Source organism: Primulina huaijiensis, chromosome 4, assembly GCF_012295235.1.
Source record: "Primulina huaijiensis isolate GDHJ02 chromosome 4, ASM1229523v2, whole genome shotgun sequence".
Lineage (NCBI taxonomy): Eukaryota > Viridiplantae > Streptophyta > Magnoliopsida > Lamiales > Gesneriaceae > Primulina > Primulina huaijiensis.
Genome location: NC_133309.1, coordinates 17,176,622 through 17,190,632, shown reverse-complemented (window position 1 = coordinate 17,190,632; position 14,011 = coordinate 17,176,622). Strand labels below are relative to the sequence as shown.

At 39.7% G+C, this 14,011-nt stretch overlaps 1 non-coding gene across 1 annotated transcript; it reads right to left on the bottom strand.

The window, feature by feature from the left end:
- Positions 1–9,026: 9,026 nt before the first annotated feature.
- LOC140975963 (small nucleolar RNA R71) lies at positions 9,027–9,132 on the bottom strand. The gene has a single exon (XR_012175099.1). It is a non-coding gene; the product is annotated as a small nucleolar RNA R71 (small nucleolar RNA).
- Between the last annotated feature and the right edge of the window lie 4,879 nt (positions 9,133–14,011).

Below are 14,011 nucleotides of genomic sequence, written 5' to 3'. Positions count from 1 at the left end.
GATGAAATCATACTAACTGGGAAACGTTGTGGAAACACATATAAAGTCAGTTGGAATGATCAAACTTATGCACCAGTTTGTTTTATTGCTTCCAAGTCATCTAAAAACTGGTTGTGGCATAAGAAACTAAATCATTTAAACTTTAAAACCATTGCCTATCTGAGTAAACATGAACTTATAACTGGTTTGCCCAAAATAGATTTTTCAAAAGAAAAACTTTGTTCAGCATGTCAGTATGGTAAACAAGTACGATCCTCTTTTAAAAACAAGGGTTGTAAATCTTCATCCCGATGCTTAGAACTGTTGCACATGGATCTTTTTGGTCCTATACCAGTCATGAGCTTAGGGGGAATGAAATACACCTTGGTGGTCGTAGATGACTTTTCAAGATTTACTTGGGTTATTTTTGTCAAATCTAAGGACCATACTGCTTCACAACTGATAAAGCTCTTCAAAAGACTTTTAAATGAAAAATCAGTTGGAATTGATCGAATCAGATCTGATCGAGGAACTGAATTCATCAATCAAACTCTTTCAAATTTTCTAGAGAATGCTGGAATTAAGCATGAGCTCTCAGCAGCAAGAACTCCTCAGCAAAATGGTGTAGTTGAGAGAAGAAATCGGACCCTTAAAGAAGCCGCTAGAACAATGTTTGCTGATTCTAGTATTTCTCAAAGGTTTTGGGCAGAGGCAGTAAACACTGCGTGTTATACTCAGAACAGATCAATGATTAATAAGAATCAAATGAAAACACCATATGAGATCTGGCATGGAAGAAAAAGTATAATTACTTATTTCAAAATATTCGGCTGCAGATGTTTTATCCTTGATAATGGTAAAAATTATTTAAAAGCGTTTGATGCTAAATCTGCAGAGGGGATATTTCTTGGATACTCATAAGTTAGTATAGCTTATAGAGTCTTCAACAAGAAAACCTTAAATGTTGAAGAATCAGCTCATGTTGATTTCGATGAAACTGAACTAACTGATAAACCAACTGATCAAGTTGAGCTAGCTGATCGATTTACAGAAATCAGTGTGGACGATGATAGCAAAAATGAAAGTCACAGCAATCAAAACAGATTTCAAACACCTGAACCAGAAGTACTGGACCAATCATATGTACATAAAGTCGTTGTTGATGATCAGTTGATAGAGCATAATGATAACACTCAAATACCAGTTGACGAAGCACCAACTCAGACTGAAAATTGTGTTCAGTTACCAACTGAAGAAATTGCTGATACAAAAAATACTGAGTACAGATGGAAAAAATCACACCCACCTGAACTGGTAATAGGAAATCCATCATATCCAGTAAGAACTCGAAATCAAATGCTAAATTTATTTATCCATTCAGTTTTTGTTTCACAACTAGAACCGAAGAAAACTGATGAAGCTCTTGCTGATCCTAACTGGGTAAATGCAATGCAAGAAGAGCTAAATCAGTTCACTCATAACAATGTCTAGAACTTAGTTCCAAGACCAATTTCAAAAACTATTATAGGTACAAAATGGGTGTACAGGAACAAACGGAATGAAGACGGCTCAATTGTACGCAACAAAGCAAGACTTGTGGCAAAAAGATATAGGAAAGAAGAAGGAATTGACTATGATGAAACTTATGCACCAGTTGCAAGACTGGAGGCAATAAGAATATTTCTTGCTTATGCATCACACAAGAACTTCAAAGTATACCAGATGGATGTGAAGAGTGCTTTCTTAAATGGTCAGCTGCAGTAAGAAGTATATGTTGAACAACCTCCAGGTTTTGTAAATCATAGTTTACCTGATTATGTTTATCATTTGAACAAAGCCCTGTATGGTCTTAAACAAGCTCCCAGAACTTGGTATGAAACTCTTTCAAAATTTCTAACTGATCATGATTTTTCCGTAGGATCAGTTGATAAGACTTTGTTTAAATTTTCTAAAAATAATCATATCTTACTTGTTCAAATTTATGTTGATGACATTATATTTGGGTCAACTAAACCCAAATTGTGCGAAAAGTTTGCTAAGTTAATGCAGGACAAGTTTGAAATGAGCATGATGGGTTAACTGACATTCTTTCTTGGACTGCAAGTGAAGCAACTGGAGACTGGTATATTCATCAGTCAGACTAAATATACAAAGGAATTGCTAAAGAAATTTGGAATGGAATCATGTTCAACTGCAACCACTCCCATGAGCTCATCAATTAAAATGGACACTGATCAAGGGGGAATATCAGTTGAGGCGACGCTGTACCGAGGTTTAATAGGTTCGTTATTATACCTAACTGCTAGTCGTCTTGATATTGTTTTTGCAGTTTGTATGTGTGCAGATTTCAAGCAAATCCTAAGCAATCACATTTCTCAGCTGCCAAAAGAATTTTGAAATATCTTAAGGGCACACAAAATGTCGGATTATGGTACCTTAAAGACTCTTTTTTCAATTTAGTTGGATATTCAGATGCAGATTATGCAGGATGTAAGCTAGATCGTAAAAGCACAAGTGGATCATGTCAGTTTCTTGGAGACCGATTGATTTCTTGGTTCAGCAAGAAGCCGACATCTATAGCTACCTCAACAACTGAAGCAGAATATCTAGCTGCTGGTAGTTGTTGTGCACAACTGATCTGGATCCAGCAACAACTGAGAGATTATGGAGTAATTACAAATGAATCGCCCATATTTTGTGACAATACGAGCACAATTGCCATTACCTATAATCCAGATCTTCACTCAAGGACAAAACATATAGATGTCAGCCACCACTTCATTAGAGATCATGCTTTGAAGAAGGACATTCGACTGGAGTATATATCAACTGAGCAACAAACAGCTGACATCTTCAGCAAACCATTACCCGAGACTAAGTTTTCTTACTTTCGCAATATTCTTGGTTTAATTGATTTATCATAAGAAAATTATTAATGCAACTTTACTAACGAAATTGTCTGCAGAAAATAAAGACACAACAATAAACTGAAAATGATATGTTATTAAGAATAAAAACGATTCCATCTTACAGTAGACAATTCAAAACCAACTGAATCCTGCCATTCTGTAATAAAATTGTTCAATTAATAAATTCGGATTCTAGAGAATGATTTAGTTATAGAAATCTTGTAATACCCAAGCTTGGTGATCGGTACGGTTTAAGATTTAATATGTTTATTGACTCCTTGGTTAAGTTTAAGTATAGTTTTGATGTTAAGAGTAAAGATTTATGATTTATAGTATTGTGTTTATAGAAGATGTGTGGTGATACTGTAGTGTCGTTGTGAGTAAATTCATGATAATTTGTATGTTGATCCAATTGGTATGAGGCCAATTGGAGTGGTTTGATAAGACATAGAGGTGTAACTTTCATGTTTTGAGTTTTGTTCAAATCAATGTGGAAGACAAGCCAATAGCGCCCCGAAGTTTGTCGTGTGTGTCGTCGTTCCTCTAGTGACACATGTTGGGCGATTGAGCATAACTCTTTACTCAGACCTTCAAATGACATGAGGTTAATTGGAGATGCAAGCCAAGACATAGAGCTACAACTTTCATGTTTACCACTTTTCCAAATTATGATGGGAAGAGGCGTTTCGGAGGCGATCTTTGAGGCAGCTGTGCGCAGAGCGGCGCCCGAGCGGTAAGAAATGACCACCCGAGCGCCTCTGATTCTGAAAGTTTGGTATCAGACAGTATGGTCCGCGCCCGAGCGGTAATTTATGACCGCCCGAGCGCCCAGCACAGTACAAAAAACGTGTTTTCGAGATTTAAGTGATATAATACATGAGTTGGTCTCATTTTCTCTCATTTCTCTCCATTCTCTTGGTTCTTTCTCTCAAGGGGAGGTTAGGATTTCATTTCCTTTCATTTCCTATCTTTGATTCAAGCTTGTTGTTGGATTGTGGTGGTGAAACAAGGTTCTTGTGGGTTTAAGAAGCTAAGGTAAGCTTGTGGCTTTGTTTATTCTTGGATTATGATGTTGGGAAATCTTGGGTTTGTTGATGGTGTTGGTTTTATGGATTTAATGATATGGTTGTTTGATTATTGGGTTATTGATGGTGCAATATATGGTTTATTGTTGTAGGAATTCAACCAAGAGTTTAGAATCAAGTGATCCAAGTGTAGTAAGTGGAATTCATTCCCTGTGCTCACATCAATTATATATATTGTATTTCAAATGGTTTTAACATGCTATTCCCTTTCATTTGATTCATGTTATGTATTGGTACACTTTGTTGTATATTAGAGGTTTTTATATGCCTCAATTGTATAAAAGGGAATGCAAATGAAAAGAGAATTCAAGGTGTTTGTTTTAATGTCCAAGAGAGATTTCAAATGATTTATTGGATTGATAAATAGATAGCCAGAGATTGCATGTAATTAGTTGATCAACGACCATAGGCTTATATCCTGACAGAGTATCGATTTATATCGATGGGATATAGGTACAGAGACAGAGATACTATTTAGATATCAATCCACAAGAGAAAAGAGAAATACCATCGTTATTGTTCATGTTCTACTATATTATTCATGTTTTAAGAGTTAGATGGTATTAATGATTTCAAAGCCACGTTTTACAGAGTATGGTATATGTATATTGCTATGTAAGAGCTTCTCTTGCTGAGTTTTATACTCATTTCAGTTATTTCATGTGATGCAGATAAGAGTGACGTGCCAGGACTTTGATTGGACCCGAGGTCATATGCATGGAAGATGGAATGAAGAAGGCTATTTTGTTAGCACTTTTGGACATGATCAAAATGATATTTTGTTTTTTGTTGCAACGCTTATTTGATCATGTATATACTTTTGATTATATATTGAAATGTATTTTAAATCCTTCTTTCCTTTGAGAAAATTTTAAATTCCGCTGTTATTTTATGAAATCGATCAAGAGGGTGTTACATTTAGTGGTATCAGAGCAACATTCTTCGGACCAATGCATATGACTTCGTCTACTTTCAACAGTCCGGGTATGTCTTCTTCATCTATGTATTGTTATTGGTTGATATGTATTGTGTGAGCACATTGTAGGATTTAATGCCTCCTAAGAGAAAAGCCTCAGAGGGTGAGGATAGCCCCAATCGAGAGTTGTTGACGAGTTCGGCAAATTTTTGAAAGAGCAAGCCAAGGTTCATAGTGAGCAGATCCAACAGTTGCTCCGTTTGCAAGGTACAGGTCAAGGTAGAGGCCAAGTGAGAGGCCAAGTGGTTCAAGCGGTTGGAACTGATGGGATCTTTACTGCTTTTAAGAGAATGGATCCGCCTGAGTTCGCAGGAAGCACAGATCCATTGGTGGCCGTAGAGAGGATTAAAGCACTTGAGGCGATATTTGATCATCTCAATTATGAAGACAAGGACAGAGTGGGTTTCCAATATCTAGGTAGGTCTCTCCTCGAAAGACAGGTTCGACGTCAGCTGCAGAGGCTCATAGTTCAGTATAGACAAAGGGTTCGACATGTATTTCCGCAACATCGAGACGTGGAACACGTTATGAACTCCTGCCAGATTTGACGGTAATGCTACTCTGTAAGCTAGTGTCCCAACTCTCTCTAAGATCTCGAATGGTCCTATGAATCTAGGACTAAGTTTGTCCTTACCAAATCTCATCACACCCTTCATAAGTGCGACCTTCACGAACACATGATCACCCACTGCAAACTCTATATCCCTGCGCTGCTGATCTGCATAACTCTTCTATCGGCTCTGAGCGGTTTTCATCATGTCCCGGATCTTGACCACTAGCTCTGTAGTCTGCCTGACAATGTCTGGACCCAATTTTGCTCTTTTCCCTACCTCATCCCAATAGACTAGTGACATACACTTTCTTCCATAAATTGCCTCGTATGGAGCCATACGAATAGATGTCTGATAACTGTTGTTGTACATGAACTTTACAAAGGGTAACATCGGATCCCAACTGCCCTGGAAGTCGATCATGTAAGCTCTGAGGAGGTCCTCCAATATTTTAATCACCCTATCTAACTGACCATCGGTTTGAGGATGAAAGGATGTACTGAATAGCAACTTAGTACCCAATGTCTGATGCAGACTTTTCCAAAATGCAGACGTTAATCTTGGGTCCCTGTCTGCCACGATGGACACTGGAGCCCATGCAGTCTGACAATCTATGATATACAACTCAGCGTACTGAGTCATGGTGAAAGTCTTCTTGATCGGTAGAAAATGCGCTTACTTGCTGAAACGATCAACTATCACCCAAATGACATTATACCCTCTAGCTATCCTCGGTAGCCTTGTCACAAAATCCATGGTAATGTTCTCCCATTTCCCTTTGGAAATAGGGAGCGGTCTCAGCATTCCTGCTAGTCTCTGATGCTTTGCCTTGACCTGCTGACAAGTCGAACACTCATACACGAAACACAAAATATCTCGCTTCATGCCAGGCCACTAATATAAAGATTGCATATCCTTATACATCTTCGTACTTCCTAGGTGAATGGAGAAAGGGGTACTGTGGGCCTCTCTCATAGTGTCTGCTATCTGGTAATCACCTCTAGGAATCCTTAGTCGGTCATGATATCTAACTATGCCATCCTCAACTGAATACAACCTCAGGCCCTTAGACTCGTCCCTCTGTCTCCACTTCTGTAACTTCTCATCTGAATTCTGCCCTGCTCGAATCCGGTCCCTCAATGTTGACTGTACTATCAGGGTATAAATATTAGGAGCATCGCCACTGGTATAAACTGCAAGCTCAAACCTCTAAATCTCTGCATGCAATGCTCTCTACACCGACAACTGAGCAATCACTGCATTCTTCCAGCTCAGGGCATACGCGACCACATTAGCCTTACCTGGATGGTAGCTAATGTCGCAGTCATAGTCCTTCACTAGCTCCAGCCATCTCCGCTATCTCATATTCAGTTCTTTCTGAGTGAAGAAGTACTTCGAACTCTTGTGATTCGTGAAAATCTTGAACTTCTCCTAATAGGTATGGTTTTTACGTGTTTTATTGCATTAGTTTTGTGTGTGTTTGCATTGCGCATGCGTACATTTCCTTTACATTTTGTTCGTTTTAGAGTAAGCTTTTGCATTGGACCATGTCTCACTAGGGCGTGATGAATTTGCAGGAAAATGAACGAGAAATTGAAATCATAGCAAAAGATGCAAGTCGAGGAGAAAAACATACAGAAAGGCTGGCGCCCGAGCGGTAGAATTTCACCGCTCGGGCGCGAGAGGTGATCCGCGCAGCAAAATTCCGAGAAGAAAGTTTACAGAAGACTCGGCGCTCGAGCAGTAATTTTATACCGCTCGAGCGCGACTGCCGCACTCTCCAAGAAACATACAGAATGTGTGGCACTCGGGCGGTAATTTTCTACCTCCCGAGAGCCACCTATTTTTGGAAAAAGTTCTTTGCCGATTCCTTACCTTATTCTGGGGAGGTGGATGATATGGAGGGATCTCTGGACGTATTGGGACATTGAGACGCGAGAGGAAAGCCGTCACAAGCTTTGGAGAGGACTTTTGCGCTCGGAGTTGAAGAGGCGAAGAATTCCGGGCATCGTTCCTCGCATTTTTATCACGACTAGTATTTCTAATCTAGTTTCTTTCATTCAACCATTGTTTTGTTAAATTTTAAAGATGAATTTGATTAGCTAAACGTTAAATATTTGTTGGGATTTAAGGGGATCCTACCCCAAACTTTGATTTGATTAATTTATATTTCGATTAGTGCGTTAGTCTTGACTATACTATTGTTTTATCATGTTGTTAGAGCGTAGCTAACTTTAATAACGTTTTTATATTGCGAGTGAGTTGGAGAGAATAGCTTGTGATAGGAACTAGTAGTATAATCCGTGGATCTACAATTTGCATAGATATATGAAATTGGATACGCGTCGATAGTCATAGTCCTAAGGGTCGAAAATTAGTGGATTTCATAGATCGGCATGCAATTCACTCTTGATAAATAATTAAAGACATTTAATTACTTCACTGAGTAGAATTAGTTCGGCATATCTCGAGATAGTGTGTTCAATGAAATAGGAAATCCTGTCGGAAGGATAAATCACTAGCGAATGAATTAATTAATTAACGAGCGGTAGGTGAACCGATATTCCCAACAAATCCATTTATCATTGAATTTTAATCAACCACTCTAGCTATAAATTCTTATTATTTAATTCTTGAATTAGTTTATATGAATATTTATTTAAGTATAACATTATTAAGCAATCAATCAATTTTCGTTGCTAAAGATTGAATAACTGAAATACCAATTGTCAAATACAGTATTTAGTGGAACGATACTCGTACTCACGTACATTATACTATTACTTGACATCGTGCACTTGCGATTAATATTTGAGCATACAAAACTATATTTTTATTAAGGATTCCACAGTGCAAGTTTTGCTCGATCAAGTTTTTGGCGCCGTTGCCAAGGACTATAAATTCACAATTTTATTTTTAGTTATTTTCTTTAGCATTGTTTTATTTCTCTTGAGCTAACACTCCATATTTTATTTCAAATATCTTTTCCAGTGCATGCCAAGATCACTTGACGTGGAGCTTGAGCAGTTTGACCCTGAAATTGAAAGAACTTTCCGCAGGAGAAGACAGCAGCAGAGACTGAAGGAACTGATGGAAAGGCATGAGCACGAGCATGAGGAGAAACACCATGAAGAGAGACATATTGAGATGCCATGCCGCATACCGATGCTAGAGTATGCCCAACCGTCTCTGGATGGTGCACGCCCCAGCATTGTGAGGCCTATTGTGCAAGCAAACCACTTCGAAATCAAGCCAACTATAATTCAGATGATTCAGAATACAGTCCAATTTGGAGGAACTGCAGTAGATGACCCAAACACGCACATCGAAGATTTTCTCGAAATTTGCGATACTTTTAAATTTAATGGAGTTTCTGATGATGCTGTCAGGTTACGTTTATTTCCTTTCTCCTTACGTGATAAAGCTAAAGCATGGTTAAATTGTTTGCCAGTAGGTTCGATCACGACATGGGAGGACATGGCGAAAGCATTTCTCATTAAATAATTTCCTCCATCTAAGACCATGAAGCTGCGGGCAGACATTACTACATTTGCTCAATTCGATCAGGAGTTTTTATATGAGGCATGGGAACGCTTCAAGGATCTACTATGAAGATGCCCACTTCACGAATTACCACTTGGGTTAGTCGTTCAAACTTTTTACTATGGTTTGCTTACGCCTAACCGTACTATGATAGATGTTGTTGCTTGTGGAAACTTGTTGAGAAAAACTGCGGAAGAAGGATATAAGTTCTTGGAGGAAATTTTAGTGCCCAAAATCAGTACACGTAAATCTCATGCATTGTTTAAATTTTTAAATCATTTATTCAAATTTAAAAATGAGCTTTAGCCATGCATGACTTATTTAAAAGTATTATTTTAAATTATTTATGTTTATGTGATGCACGTTAAAATATTTTCTCGAGTTTCATGTTTCAGGCGATTATTCGAGGCGGGATCGAGGAAGAGACCGGTGACGATTTTTGGCAATTTTAAGCTTGGTATTTTATTTAAGGTTAAGGATGGAACATTTTAAATAAGTTATTTAGTTTTAGCATTTTAAAAGCTTGATTAATTATTTAGTAATTATAGAGTTTAAAACTTTTAAAGATTTATTTCATGTGCACTATATTTTTAATTAAATGTTTTGTTAAAGATAGAGGTGGATTAGTCTTTTAATTAGTTGTAAATTGCTAATTAACCAATTTATTTTCCCAATTAACATCCCTAATCCCTTCCCCACTACCCAACTCTCGCCACACACACACACTACATGTTTTACACACACCTATATACGTTTCACACAACACACACATACACATTTCGTCTCATATCTCTTTTTAGAAGAAAATCTAGGGTTCTAAGCACCAAGTGCAGCCGCCTCTCTCCCCTATATTTTTCCAACAAGAATTTTGTTGGTTTTCTTCAAAGAAAATCGAGCCAAGTCGTCTGGGATCGTCTCTCGCACCATCTCCGCTTCGGTATCGCAGTATCGTGAGTTTATCATAAAAAAGGCACGTATATTCTGTTATTTCTGCATCGATCTTGTTGTATTATGCCTTGTGTTGATTATTATGCGTAAAAATATATGTGTGACGTAGAAGTTTGAGCAGAAAATTCATCGATTGCGTTTTGAAATATTTTTTGATCTGAAATTTCGTAATTTGCTGTTCTGTTGAAAAATGCGATTTTTCAGTCGGGATGTTGAGAATACTTTCAATAAAAAATGTAGAACTTTTTGTTACCTTCGATTTGATATAAAATTCAAGTTATTTGGATAAAAATTGAGTGAGTTATGATGTTTTTCGTGGGACTGCTCAAACTGCATTTTCAGAAAATATTGATGTTGAGGCGTTCTTGAAGTGTATATGTTGCATGCTTCGTTGGGGATCGACGGGTGATCATTGCTGCGTATAGGTATATTGGTAATGATGTTAGGAGTATTTTTGAGGTTTCGTTTCATGTCAATAGGCAATTGATTTAATTAGAAGTCGTAGGAAACGATTTGATGTCAATTGCCGTATTTTTGTGTCGTATGTGTCGTAGGGTGAACGTCGTTGCTTTGGGGCGTTTGTACGAGTTGGGTCAATGTTTTGGCCTCCTAGGATGGTCTCGTGGTGTCGGTTCGTGGTCTGTATATTCGAGTCTAGAATTATGAACTTTTCGTGTACAGAATTTTCGTGAGTTTCAGAGTTTCGCACGTACATGGACCCGAACACGGACACAGGCACGAGGTCCGTGCCTTTGATTTCTTCTTGGTACCATTTTTGTGTGCCGACACGGACCCCCACACGGACCACGGCACGGGGTCCGTGCCTTTGTTTCTTCTCGGTGTCAAAACTTGCGAAGCTACCCGGACCCCTACACGGACCCTAGCACGGGGTCCGTGTCCCTCCTTCTTTTCGATAGGTCCTTTAGCGAACCTACACGGACCCATAGCTGGACCCGGGCACGGGGTCCGTGTACCACCTGTTTTGGGAAAAATGTAATGTTTATTTTGAGGTTTGATGTCATGGTTTAGTTCAACGATTTACAAAGTCGAGTCATGGGAATTTTAGAATGTCATAAGGAATTGAATGAACACGCAAGTAAGCATGACCAATACGTCTAAGCTATGCAAGTTAAGTATGTAAATTCATGTTAGTATGTGCAGCAACGGCCCCGATCGCAGTCCAACTAATCCCTCAACGCCAAGTAAGTATGTTTGACGTGCAAGAAAATATTTTAAGTTTTTGAGGTATGCTAAATGTCTTGTGACCAAATTACGTTTAGGATTGGAAAGCGTTAAATTATGAACGGGGACCAATCCACCCGTTAAATTATGAACGGGTTTAGATCGAGATTGGAAAGCGTTAAATTATGAACGTGGACCAATCAGCCCGTTAAATTATGAACGGGGATCTCATGTATGTGGCAGTGGATACGTCCCTGTCATCCCAGTACTGTGGTTAGTCTGATCAAGCGGTTATGTTATGGGTCACTTGCTTTGAAACATATCTCTACGAAAAATGATGAAGTTATGTATGTTCAAGTACGTTCAAGTATGCAAGCATGTTAAGAAAGTTTATGTCGACGGCACGTCTAATTATGTACGTACGTATGTTCAAGTTCATTTTGCAAGTTCAAGTTTCAAGTATGTATGTCCTATTTTAAAGTTGCATGTGGTTTTATTATGTATTACTTGATATTCCAGTTTATACGTGTTGAGTCTTTAGACTCACTAGACTTGATCGATGTAGGTGAGGATGTCTATGAGGAGACAGGAGGTGGCGACCAAGGAGCAGGGTTGGACTGAGCGGGAGGCTAATCCCGAGGACCGCCCACGCCATTTTTAATGTTTTTATGCAAGTTTAAATTTACTCTGATTTTGTGTTTTTTTTGCGAGATGTTGTGAACAAGCTTTTCTTTCAACAAAATTTTATTGGTGATGGATGATTCCAAAGATATTTTTATGAACGATGAGTTGACGACCGTATGGATGTTTATATTTAAGAAAATTTTTAATTCTTCCGCCAAGTAGTAAAAGTACGGTGCGTCACAGCTGGTATCAGAGCGGTTTTCTTGTAAAGGGTTATGCCTACTGCCAGTCGCAAGAAGCTCTCGAAGTCACACCTCAAGTCTGTGAGTTTTAAAATTTTGCATTATGTATGTAGTTAGCATTGAATCATGATTTCAGCATGTCCATGTTTTAAGTTAAATTTCGTGCATCTTAGGATATTGTTATTATATTCATACATATTGGGTTTACGTGTTGGGTAAATTTTTGGAACAGTATGCCTCCCAGACGTCTGATTAACTGGGAAATTAGGGATGAGAACAGAGAGCATCGCGATGAGGAGAGGGTCACTCCTCCTCGTCCACCTCCGGATATGCAGGCGCAGATGCTTGCAGGTATGACGCAGTTCTTCGCGCAGTTTTCGGGGAACCAGGCTACAGCAGTGGGTGTAGGGGAGAGGCCCAGGCCTGAGGCTGTCTACGAGAGGTTCAGAAGGATGAGTCCAAAGGAGTTCTCGGGTACCACTGACCCGATGATAGCGGAAGTATGGATTAAGTCCATCGAGGTAATCTTTGATTTTATGGAACTGACCGATGCTGATAGGTTCAGGTGTGCCACGTTCCTTCTGTCAGGGGACGCTAGACTATGGTGGGAGAGTGCGTCGGTGGCAGTTAACTTGCAGACCGTGTCTTGGGCTGGATTCAAGGAAGTGTTCTTCGCCAAGTACTTCAATGAGGAAGTACGATCCAGACTGACTAGGGAATTTATGATGCTGCGACAAAGAGACAGCAGTGTTGCAGAGTTTGTTAGGAGGTTTGAGAGGGGGTGTTACTTCGTACCTCTCATTTCGAATGATGTCCAGGCAAAGCTGAGACATTTCTTGGATGGATTGCGGCAAATCTTGCGCCGTGATGTGAGGGTAGCTGGCCCCACTTCTTATGCAGTCGCCGTATCTAGGGCTTTGGCGGCAGAACAAGACCAGCGGGATTTTGATGCTGACAGGTTGGGCAAGAGGCCCTACCAGGCACCACCGCACCAACAGCCGCAGCATCAGCATCAGCGACCCCAGCACAAGAGGCCGTACCAAGGGCCACCAGGGAAGAAACCTTATCAGGGACCGCCGAAGGTCAAGGGTCCAATTCAGGAGCAGGGAGCACCTCAGAAGCCCGGAAATTTCCCTGTGTGTCCTAAGTGCAACCGCCAGCATCCAGGGCAATGCTTATATGGATCAGGCAAGTGCTTCAAGTGTGGAGCCAGTGACCACATGCTAAAGGAGTGCCCACAGTGGAAGCAGCCGACTCAGGGCAGAGTATTCGCCATGCATGCACAGGAGGCGAATCCAGACACGACTTTGCTGACTGGTAAACTTTTCTACCCAAGTTCAGTATTATTTTGCCTTGCATGTGGATTTTATTTGGGATTGTTAAGGTGCTAGTAATATTTTGAGGGATTTGGGATAGTAATTTTCTGCTATGTTTGAGGTTAATGTTAAAATTTTTGGGAATGTAAGTTTTGCGTGCTAACGTCTCTCAAGAAATATTTTCATTAAGATAATAGCCACTCAGGCCTTGATAGATTCAGGAGCCACCCACTCGATTATATCAGAGACATTCGCTAGTCACTTGAACATCAAGTCCATAGGACTCGATGTGAATTATTCAGTAACAGTCCTATCAGGGGAAGAGCTGTCAGCTACTAGTGTGGTCAGAGACATTGATCTGGAATTGCACGGCCACCTAATATATGCCGACTTGATCGTCTTGCCGATGCCGGAATTCGACATTATTTTGGGAATGGACTGGTTGACAAAGAACAGAGTCTTGATCGACTTTCAGAAGAGATCAGTTTTGGTTAGACCATTGGGCATGGAGCAGTTTCTGTTTGAACCAGCCAGATGGAGGAGTTTTACACGCATGATCTCTTGCATGCAGGCACGGAGACTCATTTCCAAGGGGTGTCAGGCCTTCTTGGCCTGCATTATTTCTGCACCTGACATACCCACTCCGTCTTTATCAG